At 47.7% G+C, this 21462-nt stretch overlaps 1 long non-coding RNA gene across 3 annotated transcripts in view; it reads right to left on the reverse strand.

Annotated features, from left to right (window-relative positions):
* The window catches only part of LOC142070926 (uncharacterized), a 158424-nt gene that overhangs the window by 16482 nt on the left and 120480 nt on the right, over positions 1–21462 (reverse strand). For 2 of the 3 annotated variants that reach the window (XR_012666856.1, XR_012666854.1), the window contains one exon: positions 16667–20799. The exons of the other annotated variant lie outside the window; for it this stretch is intronic. This is a non-coding gene — a long non-coding RNA (uncharacterized LOC142070926). Of the gene's footprint in view, positions 1–16666; positions 20800–21462 lie in introns of those variants that run through there. 3 annotated transcript variants of the gene reach the window in all.

A 21462-nucleotide genomic window follows, 5' to 3' on the forward strand; every position in this document is an offset into this window, starting at 1 on the left:
CCACGCCCCACTCACTCCATCCCCCCTCCCTCCGTCGCACGCTCTCCCCACCCTCAATCACTCACTCATTTTCACTGGGCTTGTTAGGGCTGGGGAGAGGATCCCTTTTCGAGCGGGTGTTCAGCTGAAAATGGGACACGTGGCAACTCCTGTTTACACTGAGGACCCAGCTCAGCAGCCCAGGTGCCATTGCTGCATCAAGCATTTCATCAAAGGCCAGCGGGGCAAATTCCCAGCATCGATGGATGCGTTTAACGACAGCTTGGATGGGTCTTAGCAGCGGCAACACAAAGGAAACATTAATACACATTGCTGCTGAGTAATCTGCCTTTAATGCGCTTCCTTTGGTGGGCTGCGCGGCTTCCATTCATGCAAAGAGAATGGAGAGCGAGAGAATCCCGCAGGAACAGCAAATTTAATCCCGCTCCTGCCTCCCCTGTCACTGAACCCTTGCCGCTGACGTTCTGCAATTCTCAGAGCTCCGTTAGGAGCCCTCCAGATGTTCCAGCTGTCTCCAGAACGGGGAAGAAGAACAAATTCCCATTACATCTAGCTCCATGTGCATCGCCCTGAGCCAGAGGGCGGGGGGAGAGATGTCAAGTAATATGTCAGCAAGCCCAGCATGGGATCTGTGCCAAAGGCTTGTTCTGTTGCATGCAGGGATAGCAGAGGTGTCAGGGTTGTTGTTGACTCCAACCTGCTTGGACATACAAGGTGGGTCTCTTTTCGTCAGCTCTGCCAGCTGGAAAAACATCCATCACAGGGCACATTTCGACAGAGAGTGACAAGGGCGGCGGAGTCTTTGTTCAAACGGGTCCAAGCCCATTATCCCGTGAGTGCTCCTTGTGAAATGGCCTTAAAGAGCCAGTGCCACACGCCAGCAAGCTACAACTAAGGACAAGTAATATATGCTTAACGTCAACCAGGACTAACCCTTATGGAAAAATCCAACAGAAATTAAGCCCTATACAATATCGGGATGAAACCAATAAGGGGCTGCAGAAATGTAGGCCGCGCTTCATAATATTTATAAATAGTTTATATCGGGTCAATAGATATTTTCATAAACAGTTGATTGTTATAGACTCCACTAGGTTGCTTAGAACCATCTACCACACTTTCTACTGAGGTGCTCATAAACATCTGTGGCACCTACTCCTCATGTCTGTAATATGCTTATACCATCCCTGAATCATTTATAAGCTAGCTACCAATCCACCCTTAATACAAAGGGTGGCCAAAATGTAACAGGGTCCGATGGAAATCCAAAGAGCCAAAACTCGTGCAAAGTGGCACATATCTGCCGAAATCGTTGAGGGAAAGGGGCACATGGCCAGCTACTGGAATGGCCATTAAAGCCACAGGGAGCTGGATATAATTTACAGCAGATGAACGCCTCCCTCCCATCACCACCACCACCACCAGTCAAGAATGGGTTAAAGAACTCCTGTGTTCCTAGTCAGCCCCAACCCGCCACACTTCTGGGGCCTGTCAGATTTGGGCTGGACCATGAAAAGGAAGGAATTCAGTCCTCTTGGGGCGGCACTCTGAAACAAACAGAGCTAGCCTGCCCAGGCCAGGGCACTGGGTTGTTTACTAAGGAGCAGCTTGAGAATACCACCAGCCCAAGCTCTCTGAGGAAAGAAGAAAGGGCCGGTTTGTCTCTTTTGTTGAAATCCCCAGGACAGGCTGGTCTTTAGCTGCCCAGGAGGATGGGAGCTGAGACTTCCTGCAGAACCGCAGAGATAGCTTCCTCACCTTTGTGCGAGGAAAGAGGGCCTAGTCCCTTGTGGGCCTTGGAATCATTTTCCTTTTTGTTGGTGCTATTTTATACCCCCCCAGGAAGGGGAAGACTCACTAACAGGTACGGCAGGTGTTGGGCTATAGCTCATGCCATAGGGCAGTTGTTGATCTGGGAACGGACATACAAGGTAAGCAAGGTGCCTAACTTCACCCAAAATAGGCAAGCTTGAGTCATGACCTTTGACAAGCCCGAGGCTGCTCTAACTTGTGCAAGTGTAAGCAGAGTCTGAATGAGCTCTCCCCTGACATCTAGTAGTGAGCTGTGGACAAGGACTTCAGGAGCTGATCTCATTTACCTGGGCACACTCACCCTGCCTAGGTGCTCAGCATGATGGGATTGCTTGCCCAAATGATCACTTGTGGCTGGTGTTGGGATCCCCAATCTCCTTGTTATTGGGACAGGAGTAATACAGGGTTGTTATCCTTGTTGTGTGAATTGAGGGCAGCAGAACTGTACCTGGCATACCCTGATGGAGGGATTCACCCTCAACTGAATGGCACTTGCTAGGCAGGGGACATGGGTTCCAAAGCCTAGTGAGTTGAGAGAGGATGGGGACAGATGCTTGTTTTTAGATGCAATTTGACTCTTCCGATCTCCACAGTATAATAAAAGAGCTTATTTAGACTCAATTGAGAGTCTTGTTCCATGCTGTACAGCTGAAATCATTATTACCTAGGTCTAAGTATTAGGCCTGCTTTGGGACTGTGCACCAGCAATGAGACTCCCCCGCTAACAGCTGGAATCACTAAGAGCTGTGTTAATTGGTGGGCCCTGAAGACATCTTGGTGAGCGGCCAGCAGGGGCAGCTAGCAGAGAGGTGTGGCAAGCGGCCAGCAGGGCAACTGGTGGAGAGAAGTGGCTGGCGGAGAGGGCCAGAGCAGAGCCCCCGAGAGAGTTGCGGCAATTGGCTGGCAGGGCGGCGAGCGAATGCCTGAGCAGTGGAGTGTGTAAGTGCCTCCTTACCGCCACCCCCCCTTCCACCGAGGGTGGGAGGGGAACTCTGCAGATGAAGCTCTGAACTCTGGGGCTGCACTGGTCAAGGATGGCAACTGTGAGTGGGGTGCAGAGAAGGGACGGGCACGTGAAAGGGACTTGTGGGTTGCTGGACTTAAGAACCTGAGGGGAAAAGGACACTGCCCACCTTACTTGGGGGTGGGTCTTTTGCTCATGGTTTATGTTTATGAACCTAGTTGTGATGTTTTCCCAAATTAATTCTGAGTTACCTCCCCCCTTTTATTGAAAGTTTTTGCCACACTCAGACTCTGTGCTTGCGAGAGGGGAAGTATGGCCTCTTAGAGGCACCCGGGGGTGGTGGTGTGTGATTGTCCCAGGTCATTGGGTGGGGGCTTGAGCCGGTGTTGGGTTGTACTCATGGAAAGGAACCCCTAGATACTGAACCCAGCCCTTGTTGTTCCTGGCTCCACCTGGCAGGAGGGTTACACCAGATTGGTGCAACTGCCCCTGGGTGCTGCAAAGGGGGTATAAAAACCCCTTTCCCCCCATTTTTGGTCCTGTACTGAGCACAGCCCAGGCGGGCCCTGTGTTCTCACTGTAGCAGGGGGAGAATTGTGCCTCTCTGTGTTAGACAGCTAAGATAGCAGCCTGCTGTGTCTCTCTGTATTACATTGCAACCTTCCAGCAGGAATATTTATGTTTGTCTCTAACTTCTCTGCATGTATGCCATGAACATAACAGGGGACAGTGAGGGTTAGTTAATACAGGAGAAGTGCTTTGAGAGCCTTAGCTACTAACATTTATGTAAGTCTCCTTTTCTCTCTGACAGTTGGGTTTTCCTGTCTCTCCTTTGCTGTCACCGCTGATCATCGAGGGCTGGCTGTGAACCAGAATCCTCTTCCTTTAATCAATGCCTCCTACTCTCACTTGACTCATTCACAAAGGCAGCTCATCATCTGTGACATCACACCATCTCCAGGGTAATGGATTCTGATGTCACAAGCGATTGATTGCGGTGAGTCAGCAGGAAAGGAAGGGAATTAAATTTGACAGGCTTCTATTCACATCCAGTGAAGGGACAGCGATGGCAAAGGAAGTGCTGGGAACTACACGGACACTTGATGGAGTTAGTCAGGGCAAGGTGACCTGCAAAGCTTTGGGCTGAAAGTTACAAACTTTTGAGGAATAGGAGAATGCCAGGGACTCAAGATAATAATTCAATAATTCCAAAATTATTTCCAAGTAAAATTGCGAACAAAGCGATTTCATTTGAAAAATTCCAAGGAAAATTTGGATTTTTTTTTAATGGAAAATTTTCGAAACAATTCCCTGCTGTGTGGCACTCTGTGTTTGACTTGGGCAAACCACTGAGGCCCAGATTTTTAATGGCATTTAGGCACTGCTGCACTCATTGCAACACCTGACTGAGTCAGGATTTGTGTTAATTGGCTCCTAAGTCCCTTTGGAAAGGAGCCTTAGGCTCCTAAAGCACTAGGGTGTTGCAATGCTGAGCGCAGCAACACCTAGATCCCTTTGAACATCTGATCTTGAATCTCTCTGTGTTTCAATGTCCTATTACTAAAATGGGGATAATAATTCTTGCTTATTTACATTGCGAGCTTTTTGACTGAGAGATTGTCTCTGCCTATATGGATGTACAGCTCTGAAGCCTTAATTCAGTGCTCATCTCTGCTGTTCTGTGGAAGCTAGCACCATGTGCAGGATACTGGCTGCACTCCACAGAGTATACGCTGCAATGGCCCCCTCCCACATGCAGTGTGGGGCATTCGGGGCTAGAGAACGGAATGTGGAACCTCCTACAGGTGTTTGGTGGGTGGAGAGATCACTGAGCCCACTGCAAGGGGGGTGCGGGCGATGTAGCCTTTTACTTGTTTGGTTTTGGCTCTGGCAGCTACAGTTTCAAGCTCAACAGCCTGAAAGTCACCTCTGCTATTTGCTTCAGATATAGAGTCTCTAGGACACATAAAGTCCAAGGGTCATGGCCACACAGACATTCACAAGTACAAGGTCTAGTCTGTTTTACAAGTTTTATTAAAGTTACAATTCAAGTTATAAAAAGAAAAGGAGTACTTGTGGCACCTTAGAGACTAACCAATTTATTTGAGCATGAGCTTTCGTGAGATACAGCTCACTTCATCAGATGCATACCGTGGAAACTGCAGCAGACTTTATATACACACAGAGAATATGAAACAATACCTCCTCCCACCCCACTGTCCTGCTGGTAATAGCTTATCTAAAGTGATCAACAGGTGGGACACAGGCCAGTCCTTGCCTACAGACAGCCCCGCAACCTGAAGCAAATACTCACCAACAACCACATACCACACAACAGAACCACTAACCCAGGAACCTATCCTTGCAACAAAGCCTGTTGCCAATTGTGCCCACATATCTATTCAGGGGACACCATCACAGGGCCTAATAACATCAGCCACACTATCAGAGGCTCGTTCACCTGCACATCCACCAATGTGATATATGCCATCATGTGCCAGCAATGCCCCTCTGCCATGTACATTGGTCAAACTGGACAGTCTCTACGTAAAAGAGTAAATGGACACAAATCAGATGTCAAGAATTATAACATTCATAAACCAGTCGGAGAACACTTCAATCTCTCTGGTCACGCAATCACAGACATGAAGGTCGCTATCTTAAAACAAAAAAACTTCAAATCCAGACTCCAGCGAGAAACTGCTGAATTGGAATTCATTTGCAAATTGGATACTATTAATTTAGGCTTAAATAGAGACTGGGAGTGGCTAAGTCATTATGCAAGGTAGCCTGTTTCCTCTTGTTTTTTCCTACCCCCCCCCAGATGTTCTGGTTTGACTTGGAGTTAAACTTGGAGAGTGGTCAGTTTAGACGAGCTATTGCCAGCAGGAGAGTGAGTTTGTGTGTGTATGGGGGTGGGGGGGATGTGAGAAAACCTGGATCTATGCAGGAAATAGCCCGACTTGATTATGTAAAGAGTTGTCACTTTGGATGGGCTAGCACCAGCAGGAGAGTGAATTTGTGTGGGGGGGTGGAGGGTGAGAAAACCTGGATTTGTGCTGGAAATGGCCCACCTGTTGATCACTTTAGATAAGCTATTACCAGCAGGACAGTGGGGTGGGAGGAGGTATTGTTTCATATTCTCTGTGTATATATAAAGTCTGCTGCAGTTTCCACGGTATGCATCTGATGAAGTGAGCTGTAGCTCATGAAAGCTCATGCTCAAATAAATTGGTTAGTCTCTAAGGTGCCACAAGTACTCCTTTTCTTTTTGCGAATACAGACTAACACGGCTGTTCCTCTGAAATTCAATTTATGATTACCCAAGCCTACAGAAATGCTAAACAGACCTATGCACACGTTACAACTATAGTTATACTCACATCCTTAACTACATCCTTAACTTAGAGTCCGATGGGTCTCTCATGGCTTGATCATCAGTAAAGGGATGGTTCCTGCTGGAGTTTCCCATAGGGAGCTCAATTTTGCCACTCTGGCCACCCCCTTTGTATAATGTGATTCTGACTATATCTCATTAGCATTTACACGCACAGAGCACCCTGCATTTAGGACATGTGTTTGAACAATGTGATTACTGGGTATCTTGTAAGCAAAAAAAAATTACTTTTACTGTTAATTTTTCGCAGTATCACCCACTGGTACATCTTTTCCCATCGTCTTCTGGCCGAGAGTTATTCTTTCATCACATACTTATGTCAGCACTTTTTATCTCCAGAACCTAAATTTTTCAGGCCTCAGCCTCAGGCCCGCAGACGGGGTGGGGTGAGTTAATTATAAGCACACAATAAATGAACAATAAACTAAAATCATTGGCTACACTGGGAGATGATACCAAGCTGGGAGGGGTTGCAAGTACTTTAGACGATAGGATTAAAATTCAAAATGATCTGAACAAACTGGAAAAATTGTCTGAAGGAAATAGGATGAAATTCAATATGGACAAATGCAAAGTAGTCCACTTTGGAAGGAACAATTTGTTGCACACATACAAAATAGGAAGTGATTGCCTAGGAAGGAGTACTGCAGAAAGGGATCTGGAGGTCATAGTGGATCACAAGCTAAATATGAGTCAACAATGTCAGGCCAGTCCTTGCTTACAGACAGCCCCCCAACCGGAAGCAAATACTCACCAGCAACTACACACCACTCCACAGAAACACTAACCCAGGAACCAATCCCTGTAGCAAACCTCGTTGCCTGCTCTGTCCCCGTATCTACTCTAGCGACACTATCCGCAGACCCAACCACATCAGCCATACCATCAGGGGTTAATTCACCTGCAGATCTACTAATGTGATATGTGCCATCATGTGCCAGCAATGCCCCTCTGCCATGTACATTGGCCAAACCGGACAGTCCCTATGTAAAAGAATAAATGGACACAAATCAGACATCAGGAACGGTAACACACAAAAGCCAGAGGGAGAACACTTCAATTTTCCTGGACATTCTGTAACAGATTTGAAAGTAGCTATACTTGAACAAAAATACTTTAGAAACAGACTTCAAAGAGAAACCGCAGAACTAAAATTCATTTGCAAATTTAACACCATTAATTTGGGCTTGAATAGGGACTGGGAGTGGCTGGCTCATTACAAAAGCAGCTTTGCCTCTCCTGGAATTGACACCTCCTCATCTATTGTTGGGAGTGGACTACATCCACCCTGATTGAATTGGCCCTGTCAACACTGGTTCTCCACTTGTGAGGTAACTCCCTTCTCTGCTTGTGTCAGTATATAATGCCTGCATCTGTAATTTTCACTCCATGCATCTGAAGAAGTGGTTTTTTACCCACGAAAGCTTATGCCCAAATAAGTCTGTTAGTCTTTAAGGTGCCACCGGACTCCAAGACACAAGAAGTAATTCTTCTGCTCTACTCCACGCTGATTAGGCCTCAACTGGAGTATTGTGTCCAGTTCTGGGCGCCCCATTTCAGGAAAGATGTGGACAAATTGGAGAAAGTCCTGAGAAGAGCAACAAAAATTATTAAAGGGCTAGAAAACATGACCTATGAGGGAAGATTGAAAACAGTGGGTTTCTTTAGTCTGGAGAAGAGAAGACTGAGAGGGGACATGAGAACAGTTTTCAAGTACATAAAAGGTTGTTACAAAGGGGAGGGAGAAAAATTGTTCTTCTTACCCTCTGAAGAGAGAACAAGAAGCAATGGGCTTAAATTGGAGAAAGGGAGGTTTAGATTGGACATCAGGAAAAACTTGCTAACTGTCAGGGTCGTTAAGCACTGGAATAAATTGCCTAGGGAGGTTGTGGAATCTCCATCACTGGAGATTTTTAAGAGCAGGTTAAACAAACACCTGTCAGGGATGGTCAGATAATACTTAGTCCTGCCATGAGTGCAGGGGACTGGACTAGATGACCTCTCGAGGTCCCTTCCAGTCCTACAGTTCTATGATTCTATGCATTGGGGGCTGGCAGAGAGCTGTTCTGCCACTGGGCAGCTATTATCTGGGGGTGCGTGCACGCTCTTTAAGGCCTCTTTACGCTGCTTTCCTAGATTAACAGAACTTCAGACCCTATCCCTTTCTTTCAAAGTAGTTCTCAAACTCCCCAAACTCTCCTCCTCCCAGCAATACACACGTCTCTCTTTCTCTCTCACACACACACACACACAAATACATACACGTGTCTCACACATGTGATGGAGGTGGTGACAGCACTAACTGATGGGCTAAATGTATAGAGAGAGTCTTTCACAGAGCTGTCATCGCTGAAATCTGTTTTTCTCTCTTGTTTTTCTAAGCCAATGCAGGAGCCATGTAAGCATCCCCGGGAGTGTTTGGAACCTCTCTGAGCCATCACTCACTGTCCAGGATAAGCACTCCCCTTTGATCTGTCCTGGCATTTCGTTTTCCCCACAGCCCGAGAGAGCGAGCCAGTTGCTGGCAGACACAAAGGAGAGAATCAAGCCTGCATTTCAATAGCCAGTGTTGTCCCCAGGAGTTTTAGGGGCGTGATGACTCAAACAGCATTAAGTGATTTCCTTCCTCTGCTGTCCTTGTCCCCAAAATCAGGGAGTGTCTACAAAGAGACTCAGGAAAGCTGAACCAAATTAACTGCAGGTGTGAATTTAAAGCACGCTAATTAAACAGCATTAGCCCCCGGTGTGGATGCTCTCATTCAGAAGTAAAGTGGCCTTGGTTTGCTTTAGCTTAATTCCTTGTGGAAGTGGCCCCCATATGGACATGTTCTGAGAGGCAGTTGATGATGTTGGCTCTTTTATATTAGATGGAAGCTTATTTTCCTTCAAGGGAGAAGAGCATCTGAGACTCATGTTGACCCTGGAATTTAATTCCCTCTCTCTCCTTCTCGATAAAGCTAAGCTGCCCCCAGCTTCAGTCACTCCAGATGCAGAAGAGAGTCTCTGTCTCTGTCTCTCTCTCACTCTCTCTCTCTCTTCCAATGTGTTTGGAACCAACTTTAACACATACAAGAGTTTGCTGAATTACACCTGCCTCTGACAGAGCATCTGGATCCTCCAGGAGAAATAACTCGCAGCTGAAGAGCTGACATTTGAGAGAAAAAAACAATCTCTCCGTGCCTCCAATGTGATGCTTCTGTTCCGTTGAAGTGCTCTCCGTGGCTAAATTAATTCAAGCTAGTGTCCCGGCAGCAGCAGTGGCAAGGCTAAAGGGTCGGGCTTTGTCCCTGGAGTCTCCAGCCACACTGAGAAGTGCGTGAAAATGCCTTCTGGTTCCCCAGGAGTTGCAAAAAGGTCGAGGAGAATTACAGGTGCATGGAAACTGTTTTGCACCGGAGGGAATGAATCATGGTGCAGGAGTTAGAGCTGAAAAAGACCTGCTAGCTGTAGCTTGAACATTATGTGGGTCGCAAAGTGCACTTGTCCCAGCTAACGGGTTCTTTGTCTACCTAAGTTTGCTAACAGATGAGGTTGGTGAATCGCAGGATTAGGGACATAAAAACTTTATTTATCATCCAAATACAGAGCAGGAAGTCACGATCCAGTTCACACCAACCTCCCACTGTGCCCACTAAAGGTCGGACATACAACTTCTTTATACAACTTTTCCCTCTGACACCCACAAAGGTCAGGGACTGTATCTGATGGTATTCCATGTGTGGTGTTCCAGGAAACCTTGTTTGGTATTCCAGCTCCCCATAGTTCTCCTTTCCAGGTCAGCCTAAGTCATGTGTGTCCACCCCCTTCTAATACGTTCCACACATCCATGCGGTTAGCTCCATGGGTACCTCTGCTCAGAATTCCCCCCAAATCTACTATTTTAAGTTGGTTTTGCTTCTTCACGGTCACCTTTGTCTGTCACAAGACACATATTGCAAAATGAGACTAGGTCACTGGCTAACGCTAACCCACTGTCAGAACCAGATGTCCCAGTTTTATAGGAACAGTCCCAATATTCGGGGCTTTGTCTTATATAGGTGCCTATTACCCCACCTTCCCAACCCCTGTCCCAATTTTTCATACTTGCTATCTGGTCACCCTACCTAGTGGCCACAGCAGGAGTGGTCAGAGCCAGATCCAAGCCAGGGGTCAGAGCGAGAATCACAGTCCAAGGATCAGAACCAAAATCAGAAACCAGGGATCATTCAAGAATCGGGTCCAGTGCAGCAGCCAGCCAAGAAATGTCTCAATTTCTCAGATAGCTTTCTATGACTGTTTCTGGATTAAATTTTATGGTCCGGCCAATCGGTGGGGCCGGTCATCTTCCCCAATCAGGATCCTCATGGGCGGTGCCTCTGGGAGGGGTCAGAGTTCTGCTAGCCCCTCAGTTCCAGTAGCTCTCGCCAGCCAGCTTGTGAGAGCCGCATGGGAGCGAATGGGCTGGGGTTTGAAGTCTGTGGGCCCTTACATCCCCACGCTAGTGATGCGCATTCATGACCACCGCATAGGCCTGGCTAGATATCACCTTCTTGCTAGGCCTGTCAGATTATACGGCATGTTCCTCTACTTGCATCTCCGCAATCTTCAGTTTTACTCTTATCTCTTGAACGCACGTTCTATAATGTATTCACCTAAACGCTTTCTATGTAATAAACCAGGTCAGGAGTCAGAGGCCAACAGAGTTCATCAGTCGATCTCTGTGCCCTTCTCTGTATTCTCTGGTGCTCTATCCAGCCTAGTTCTAAACATCTCAAGGAATGGGGTTTCCATCCCTTCCCTATGTCACAGCCAAAGAGATTCTCCATCCACATATGGGGTGATACAGAGCATCCTTTCTAGAAACGTGGCTGGTGTGTCTTGCTCGCATGCTCAGGGTCTAACCAACTGCCAGACTAGGGGGTTGGAAAGGAATTTCCCCCAGGTCTGATTGGCAGGGACCTTGGGGCAGAAGCGGGATTGCCTTCCTCTGCAGCATGGGCATAGTTCCCCTGCTGGGAACATCCAGGTGTCTGAATTCCCTGGTCCCTTCTGGCTTCAAACTCTATGAAGCACGTACTGAACAGGCTCCTGGCAGCGCTTTGATGCCAAGTGCTCACAAGAACAGCGAGTGAGCTTGTTGTTTTGCCACAACAACAAATCCCTTTGGTAAAGCACAACAATGGCAGGACCCTAGTGCAGCCCTAGTGCGTGTTTGTGAGGGAGGCATGGCTGGCTGCAGTGCGTCACACGCAGGGGCAGGCAAGCCGTCACCCTTCCAGGTCTATAATAAAAGGACCCCCACCCCCAACAAGCCTTCATTCATTGCTCAAGAAGCCAAAAGAAAATCTTTCTCTTTGGGTAGCTGGTGCAAGCTAGCCCCATGGGGATAAGGGGATCATCGAATGTGAGGGAAGTAGAGTCAGAGAGGTAGGATTGTTCAGTGGTGCCTGCTATGTAGGAGACCCGATCTGATGCCCTGCTCTGCCACAGCATTTCTGTGTGCCCTTTGGGGTCAGATTTTTAAAGGTAATTAGGTGCTTAAATGCCACCGATTTCAATGGGAGTTAGACACCTAAATACCTTTAAAAATCTGGGCCTTACCGATTCTCTGCCTCGCTTTCCCATCCATAAAATGGGGTTAATGGCATTGCCCTGCCTCACAAGGATGCCAGCAGGATAAATATATTAGAGACTGCGAAGTGCTCAGAGACGACAGTGATGAAGTATGTAAGCTAAATAGATAATGCACTGCTTCCCCTTTAATACAGCAGTCATCCCCGGTGCCTAGTACAAACATTCGCTGAGCTGTAAAAACAGTAGCTAATTAATAATTCAGCCTCCCAGCCCCTGCCAGGAAGGTGTCATTTTCCTCATTTATTAAGTAACCACTTCCCACATTCTCTCCCAGGAACCTGCTTCCAGGCTGTGCCTCTCGGCAATTCAAAATGCCTCGGTTTCCCTTCCTCTCCCCCCAGCCCCAATGGGCCTTGGGATAATTTAGTCCAGCGCTTGGTTGCTATTTGCATGCATTTTGCAAACACAGCAAGGCTGAACCCGAGGTGCGCTGCAAACCCTGCTAAGTGGGCATTCTCTGGCTGTTTGTGATGAACACCACCGCACTCCAGCCTGCTTTCAGCAAGGGGGAGCCTGCAGGCACTGGGTGAGAAGATAACATCTTGTGCTGTTATGAGGCACCGTGACTACATACCTACAGGTGCCATGGCTATCAGGCGGGACTGACTGTGGGAATCTCCAGGTCCCGGGGCACAGACCTCTACCACTTGATGTAGGCTATGTCTACACTTAAACCGCTTTGGCAGCTGCTCTGCTGTAGCGCTTCAGTGCAGACACGCTCTACGGCAGTGGTCCCCAAACTACGAGGAAGGAGCACCACCCCGCCCCACTCTCCCCCTGCCCAGCTGCACCCCGGCCCAGCTCCGCTCCCTGCTCCGCCCCCAGCTGTGTCCTCAATCTTTCTCTGTCCCAGCCCAACTCCGCCTCTAGCCCCAGCTCCTCCCCCTACCCCAGTTCAGCCCTCAGCTCTGCCTTTAGCTGTGGGGTGCAACAGGAAAAGTTTGGGCACCACTGCACTACAGGGCTGGGAGGGGTTCCCTTCCAGAGAAGCGATAGCGAGGTCAACGAAGGAATTCGTCCATTGACCTAGTGCTGTCTATTCCGGGGGTTAGGTCAGCTTCACTATGGTGCTCATGGGTGGGGATTTTTCACACTCTTGAGCAACATAGCTGGGTTGACCTAACTTTTTAGTGTAGACCTGGCTTTAGAAGAGCTTGTAGGTATTAGCTGCAAATGGAAACGTGGCCAGGAACTACCATCAGAGGGATAGCTCAGTGGTTTGAGCATTGGCCTGCTAACCCAGGGTTGTGAGTTCAATCCTTGAGGGGGCCATTTAGGGATATGGGGCAAAAATTGGGGATTGGTCCTGCTTTGAGCAGGGGGTTGGACTAGATGACCTCCTGAGGTCCCTTCCAACCCTGATAGTCTATGCTTGTGAGGCCACATCTGGAGTATTGCGTCCAGTTTTGGTCCCCCCACTACAGAAGGGATGTGAAGAAATTGGAAAGAGTCCAACGAAGGGCAACAGAAATGATTAGGGGGCTGTGGCACGACTTATGAGGAGAGGCTGAGGGAACTGGAGTTATTTAGTCTGCAGAAGAGAAGAGTGAGGGGGAGATTTGATAGCAGCCTTCAACTACCTGAAGGGGGGTTCCAAAGAGGATGGACCTTGGCTGTTCTCAGTGGTGGCAGATGACAAAACAAGGAGTAATGATCTCAAGTTGCAGTGGGGGAGGTCTAGGTTGGATGTTAGGAAACACTATTTCACTAGGAGGGTGGTGAAGCACTGGAATCGGTTCCCTAGGGAGGTGGTAGAATCTCCATCCTTAGAGGTTTTTAAGGCCCGGCTTGAGAAAGCCCTGGCTGGGATGATTTAGTTGGGGTTGGTCCTGCTTTGAGCAGCGGGTTAGACTAGTTGACCTCCTGAGGTCTCTTCCAACCCTAATCTTCTATGATTCTATGATTCTTGTCATCCACTGGACAGGCACAGTCCCACGTCACCAAATTCACCCCTGCTATAATGCCACTTAGTACAATGGAGTCATCCCAGGGATGATTATGGTCCCGATGTCCTTGCAATCAAAGGCTCATTGCACCTGGCCAAATTGTTTCTCTTCTATAGGTAATAAAAATCTCTTATATTTGGCACTTTTCATCCCCAAAGATCTCACAACTCTCTGTCATGTGAGTAATCACTTCACCACCTATTGGAATGCAGCCACCTCTGGGGTGGAATGGGACCCATTCTGGCCAGACAAGCTGCAGAACTATTTAGGGTAGGAAGTGATGAGCAGTGTAGCCAGGGGAAATTGCAGGAAGGATTTCAGGAGACAGAAGGGAATCACCTGAGTTGAAATTGGGCTTGGAGACTCGATTTTCTTCCAAAAAGTGACAGAGAAGGGAGGCTTAATGGGAGGTGAAAAGTGACTGACATTAGGAACACACACACACATACTAAACCATTAAAGAAAAAAAGAAGCATTCCTCCACTGGTGCCTCACTAATCAATACATTATCTGACTTCACTTGAAATGATAAAACTTTTCTGCAGTTTAGTTCTAATTAAAAGGAATTAATCACAGAAATGACATGTTTATTCTAATTACAAAATTACTTCATGTGGCATTAGTTAAAAAAACCAAAACCCAATATTAAGGTTTTTAACCAAAACCTCTAAGTGTGAGAAAATAATTATTTGAAGTCAGAGTTCTTAAAATTAAGTCATTCTTTATTAGGAGGGGTTTTTTGTCCCTCCCCCATATAACTTCTTTTTGTATTCTTTCTTTTTGTTAGGGTTAGATAATAAAGAAATTGTGTCATACTGAGTAATAAAATCTTGACATTCTAATGAGTAATGCTTTGTAATTAGAACAAGGAAAAGTAAAGCATAATTTTATGTGAGTATGTGTGGTGTGTGGCATTGGGGGTGGAGTGTTGACATTCAAAGAGTTTTATTCTAATAATGATGATGAATTTCCACTTGATTCCACTTGAACTAGCATCCAGAAGTTCTGTGGCTGATCTGTGCTCTCAGATCCACGTGTTGCAGATAGTAGACTGAAGTGCTGAATAAATCTCTCTCGCTCAGAGACAGAGACACACACCTAGGGATCTGGTACTAGCAGAGGTGAAAGTAAGCTGGTCCGGTCTGGTATGAGCCAGTATGCTGTGCCAGACCGGACCAGCTTCCCCAGGCAGGCGCTTTAAAGGGCCCCGGGCCCCCCGCAGCAGCCAGAGCCCCAGGCCTTTTAAAGCACGGCCGGAGCCCTGCTGCCGTTACCCCGGGGCTCTGGCAGCGGGACTCCGGCCACGCTTTAAAGGGTCTGGGGCTCCGGCTGCTGCGGGGAGCCCCGGGCCCTTTAAAGCGCCCCCCGAGCCCCACTGCTGGAGCCCCAGGGTAGGTCCGGAGGTGATTTAAAGGGCCTGGAGTTCCTCTGCGGTAGCAGCGGCCAGAGCCTGGGGCCCTTTAAATCACCCCTGGCTCCCTGCTGCCTCTGCAGCTGGGAGCTCCGCAGGTGATTTTAAGGCCCCAGAGCTCCCAGCCACAGCCGGAGCCCTGGGGACTTTAAATCTTGATTTAAAGCCCCTGCCTCTTCCGGGTGAGGCCACGCCTCTTCCGCTCAAGGCCACACCCCCTTGCTCAGGACTCAGGAGTACTGGTAAATTCTGTAAGTTATTTTCACCCCTGGGTACTAGAACCTAGATTTTCATCACCAAGGGGACAGGCCCCCACCGCTTGAGCTGTAGGAAGACCTCTTTTAGTATCACATGTCCTTTAGCCTCTCTGATAAATGAAGGATGGGGGAGGAGCTCCCTTTTATGGACAGCCAGGCAGTTAGCTATAAAATCCCTCTTAGTAGCTGTTCTCTACTTGTTTTACCTGTAAAGGGTTAAAAAGTCTGACTGCTATGCATTGGTAAAAGAAGTGAGTGGGCGCCTGGCCAAAAGAACCAATGGGAAGGCTAGAACTTTTTAAAATTGAGAAAAGACTCCCCTTTTGTCTGTCTGTTGTTGTTCTCCCGGGGAGAGGCGGATAGGGCAGAGCTCTCCTGTAAGAAGCTTGGGGCCAGGTATGAAAAATCCTCAGCATCATACCTAGAAACTACTCATCTGAAACCCCAGATATGTAAGTAGATCAGGAAATGTCTAGGAAGACGCGATTAGGTTTATCTCTTTTTATTTCTTTATGGCTTGCGGACTCCTCAGTGCTAACCCCAGGTGCTTTTGTTTTGCTTGTAAACTTTAAGCTGGACCTCAAGAAAGCTATTCTTGGTGCTTAATCCTTGTAGTTGCTCTTTTAAAATCTAGCAATAGCCTGAGTTCCCAGATGTATTCTCTTTCTTTTTTAAAAAAATAAAATTTACCTTTTTTAAGAACAGAATTGGATTTTTGTGTCTTAAAAGGTTTGTGCACATGTTGTTTATTTAGCTGGTGGCAACAGCTGCTTTCCTTTCTTCTTTCTTTCTCAGCTCTTCCCCGGAGGGGGTGGGGGTTGAAAGGGCTGGAGGGTATCCCACAGGAAGGAATTCCCAAGTGCACCTCAAAGGGGTTCTGCACTTGGGTGATGGCAGCATCTACCAAGCCAAGGTCAGAGAAAAGCTGTAGCCTTGGGAGTTTAATACAAGCCTGAAGTGGCAAGTATTAATTTTTGGAGTCCTTGCAAGCCCCCACCTTCTGCACTTGAAATGCCAGAGTAGGGAATCAGCCTTGACAGCCTCTCTGTGGAACAGCCACTAAAGGGCATTGCCAAGCTGCCCTTCAATGGCTCGAGAGCATGAGTATCAACCTCAGGGTAAACTTAAGAACCAGGGCACAAACCCCAAATTGGTTGTGAGCTCTATACCTAGTTTCCAACAACCAATTATCAGATGTAAACTCCTTAAGCTCTATAACAGCCTTAACATGGAGTTACAGACAGTCCCCTCAGATACTACGATCCATCTCCCAACCCAGGTAAGCTGGCCTTTGTGATAGATGGTCCCTTACAACAAAATTCAGGTTACTCCCAGTCCCAAAGGACCAGTTGCTTACTCCAGGTCAATTGCACCTTAGATCTCACACCAAACACAATGCTTGTAGCCAATTCTGTAATAAATCTTTATATAGTATGTTAACTAGGAAAAGGAAGTAAGTGAGTTATTTACAAGGGTAAAGCAGGTAAACATATATACACAAAGGAACAACAGTCTTAATTTCAAAAAGTAATAGAAGGTTCTATAATAAGCAAGCTTTATATGTCCCATAGGGCTAACCCAGGCTAAACACTGGAGATCTCTTCCTTATGCCTAGAAAACATTGCCCTCAAGAGTCCAAGCAGCACAGAGACACAGTTTCTTGTTAGGGAGGTTTATCCCATTCCCATTCTCTGAGCACCTGATGGGAGGAATTCACTTGCACACCTCCTCTTCATGCGGGTGGCGGTGTGGGGAAAGCAATCAACAAAGTCTTTTGTCCTCTGATGTTCCACAATAGTTAGTCTGGTGTTGATGGGCCTTCTTGGTTGGCCAAGAGATAAGACCTCCTGTTGGAGACTAGTATTTCACACTCATTAATGCTTCTCTGCTATCTGGTGCTGTGCAGTTACAGAGAAAATACTTGCATATTACCTTATAACACAGGCTACAGACAGTGTAAGCGAGATTAATGCAGACAGCAATTTACAGTCATTCAATAAAATCTAAACATATTTTTATAACTCAAATCCCAATTTTAACAACACTAATACACAGGTGAGCCAGATGGGTTCCAGCTCTGTACTTGTCAGTGTTTAGTGAAGACCTCGAGCGAATGAACGAGTGTCCCAAAGAATGCCTTGTCCCACTGGGATGAGAGGGAGACGCAGTAACGCAAACCTCTTCTTGGCTTCACGCTATGCAGTCCGAGATGTTGAGTCTCTCTCAACGACTTCCCTCACCTCAGGTAGCTAACTGCAGATGCTGCCCTGCATCTTCACCGCCTGTATTGACCATCATTTCCAGGGTTCTCGTTAAACTTGTCCACCTCACATAATGCCCAAGGCGATATTTTGAACGAGCCTTCATCGCTGATGGCATAGCTCCAACGAGCAATCCCCTATTTGAGATGTTACACCCCCTCCACCATGCCCGCTGCTGACTCCAGCCCGTGAGGGCAGCCCCGTCTGGTTTCCCTGCACAGGATCTGTCTGGCAGGGCAAGTGGATGGGGCTGTGTGGCCTGGAGCTGCACTGAAGGGGCTCTGTCTGGCAGGGGGGTAAGTACTCCCCAGGCGTAGCCTCCCCACTCGCAGAGTCTCTGCCAACCTTCCCAGCAGGGTGCACAGCACTGCAGCAGGCGAAGACCAGCAACTGCAGCCTCCAACGCAGCTCCTGGTGCCCGCGCAGATCCTCAAGAGGAGTTGCAGTGGTTGCAGGCCGAGCACATGAGGCCCTAGGTTCTCTGCAGCATGGGGGTGGTGGGAAAGGGACTTGTCCCCAGAGGTTCAAGTCAAGACTGGGGACACCTGAGGTCTCTCCAGTATTTTTTAAGTAACAGGTTGGCAACCCTGTACTTTGAACCACTTCAGAAGATCGCATGGCAGATGCTGCCATCTCTTACGCCTCCGGAAGACGAGAGACAAAGCACAACGTGACGCTGGACGCCAGTCACAAACTATGGCCCGCATTGTACAGCAGCACCTGCTTTGATTGTTTGCTGGGGGCATCTCAGACTGACACCGAGACACTCGCAAAGCTATTCGCTGGCTCACTAACGTGGCTGTGGTTACTTGAACACTGCTAGTCCCTTGGCTTGCCATATGAAAGAAGAGGCAGATCACCCAATGCTACGTTGCCTCTTTTGTTTCTGATCCTGGCAGGAGTCCACAAGTGCTGAGCTGGAAAAAAAGGTTATCTTAAGTTTGATATGCCAGTAATAGTTCAGTTTGAGTGCCAAAGGGGCAGGGTAATTCCGTGTACCCAAAGCTCTGTTTGCCTCCAGTCCCTACCTCAGCATACCTGTAATCACCAGCAGCCCCATCACAGAGAATGGTCCAGTGGTGTGGGTAGTACACAAGGACTTACGAGAGCTAGATTCAAGTCCCTGCTCTCTCACAGATGGTGGGCAAATCAATTAGCTCTTCTGTACTTCAGGTCACCAGCTGCAAGAAGAGATTAAAAACCCTGACCTACCTCACAGGCAAGGTGAGTGCATTCATAGATTCCAAGTCCAGAAGCAGGGCCGGCTCCAGGCACTGGCTTTCCAAGCAGGTGCTTGGGGCGGCCTTCAGAATGGGATGGCAATCCGTGTCCTGCGGCGGCAATTCGGCAGCAGCTCCGCAGCTCTTCTGGGGGGGGGGGGGGAATTCGGCGGCGACTGCGTGGGGCGGCAAAAATTGGTAGAGCCGCCCCTGGCCAGAAGGGACCACTGTGATCATCTAAAGATTATGAAGTGTCTGCTGATGAAAAGCAGCTGTGTGATAAGGATGGAACGTTCCTGGAATGCAGAGCGATAGAATGAAAGCCTTCTGCCTTCATTGGCCTTATGGAACAGACTACCTGAGGATTCCTGCAACATTCAGTGATGTGGCAGGTCTGCTGTGAGCATGTGTAGCGGGAATGTTTTGTTCCTCTTCCCAGAAGTAATTAGAACAGTTGGCGACAAGACAGACATGCTCCCCCTGTAATTTGGGGTGCCGTATGTATTCCATTGGGACATGCTAAGTTTGCTAATGGAAATAATACACAGCACTAGAGGGCTATCTTATCTGTATGTTTCATCGGCATGACAGGCTGATGCTTCCTGTCTGTATGTACTGGGAATAGGGATGGTATGAGAGGTGAGTTAGACCATAAGAATGGCCATACTGGGTCAGACCAAACATCCATCTGGACATGCCCAAAATGGTGGATACACTGTACCTGAATGTACCCTGATTGTCTGATCTGGGGATGGGCGACAGGGGATGGATCACTTGATGATCACCTGTTCTGTTCATTCCCTCTGGGGACCTGGCACTGGCCACTGTCAGAAGACAGGATATTGGGCTAGATGGACCTTTGGTCTGACCCAGTATGGCCGTTCTTATGTTCTTATCTGTTTAGACAAAGTCCAGCTGCTAATTGGCATACACTCATCGCCTCTTTCGCCTTCCTTCTGTGTCGGTGTGTGCAGGCACGTGTACTTTTCTTGTAAACTCATCGGCGCTCTGAATTCCATAATCTGTTTGCCCTTTCTGCAGCAGTCCCTCTGCCTGGTAAATAACCCGGGGATGAGAGCAATGAAAGTAGTGAGGCAGAACAAAGTTATTATAAACCTGTTGAGAAGTATAAAGGCACTAAACTTGAGATGGCAAATAAATGCAGGAAGGAAAATAGGAAAGCCCCCAGGGGGGTGTTTCATTTCATGGTGGACATTAGGTTGAGTACATTATAAATAAACTGTAGGCTCGGCATTACCAGCAATAATTACAAATACAAAGCAAAAACAATTATGAGCAGCGGCGTTCGGAAGAGCTGGTCTTCCCCACCCATCTACAACCCTAAGAAGCACAGAGGAGCGCTTGGGTGCATTCACAGGTACTTCAGTGGACTTTTTTAACTGATTTGTTTATTTATTTCCCCCCTCCCGCAGTGTTCTCAGCTTAGACTGTGTCAAGATGTGCCAGGTCGGAGGGAGGTGGCACAAACCTGACTCAGTAGGAAGGGGCCGGAGGCACTTAGAACTCAGTGGTGGCTCACAGCAGTTTGTGGGGAAGGTCCCCCGTGGTTTGCTTTGGAATTTGAACAACCCCTCCACTCTGTAAGGGAAGCGTGACCAAAGTAGGCAGGATTCGGTGCGCTTCAGAGAGAACCAGGCCCAGACTAGGCTTGCATTCAAATTCAGTCCCAGGGTTCGTATCAAAATGCACCTCCAGGGTAATGCCAGAAGTCAGCCCCCAGGGTCATACTGTGACGAGAGCTTTATAACTCCGGGCCCAGCCTCGCTCTGAAAGCGAGGCTCAGCCTCAATGGAAAGCCAGACGCAGGCTTGCTGCAAATTCAGGTGAAAACTCATTTGAAAGGCTGGCTCTTTGGCAGGCTATCTGGGCTCGGTCAAAGGCTGGAACTCAGGCAGAGCTGGTGGAAAAATACAGATGATTTTTGGTGAGAAAGGCTGAACACTTGTTTTCTTTTGTTTTCCTCAGAATGTCGCCCCAAACCTTTTGTTTGTTTGTTTTTGATGAAAAACCTCAACTTGAAAGAAAATGTCAGTTTTCAAAAATCACAAATTTGTGGTAGAAGTCTCAAGTCTTTGAAAACTGAAACCCACAAACCTTTAACCCAAACACGTTTGGTTTTCAGCTGACAAAAACCTGCAAAAATGTCATAAAAATAATTCTTTTTTCTATGAAATGTGTTTTCACCATGGAACCTTTTTGGGGTAAAAATTGAAAATTTCATCTTCAGTGGAAAGATTTTGACTGGCTCTATCCTCAGGCGTCTTGAATGGCCGCATCCCAGGCTCACCCAGCTGGCCCTGGGATCACTCCAAACCTAGATTCCCTGGCTTGCTTGGAAACTCAGAACAAAGCTTGCTCTGACTCTGCCCTACACAGATTCATGGGCTAATCACCCCTGAGATTTGGATTTTTAATGGCACCAGTAACCATCGTTACTTTCCCTGAGTTTGTGTTTCATGATGAATGAGTGGCACAGAGCCGAAGAGATTCGCAATGTGTGTTTGTTTCTCAGAGTCGGCCATGCCCGGCTTGACAAAGCCCTGGCTGGAATGATTTAGTT

This window comes from Caretta caretta, chromosome 2, assembly GCF_965140235.1.
Source record: "Caretta caretta isolate rCarCar2 chromosome 2, rCarCar1.hap1, whole genome shotgun sequence".
Lineage (NCBI taxonomy): Eukaryota > Metazoa > Chordata > Testudines > Cheloniidae > Caretta > Caretta caretta.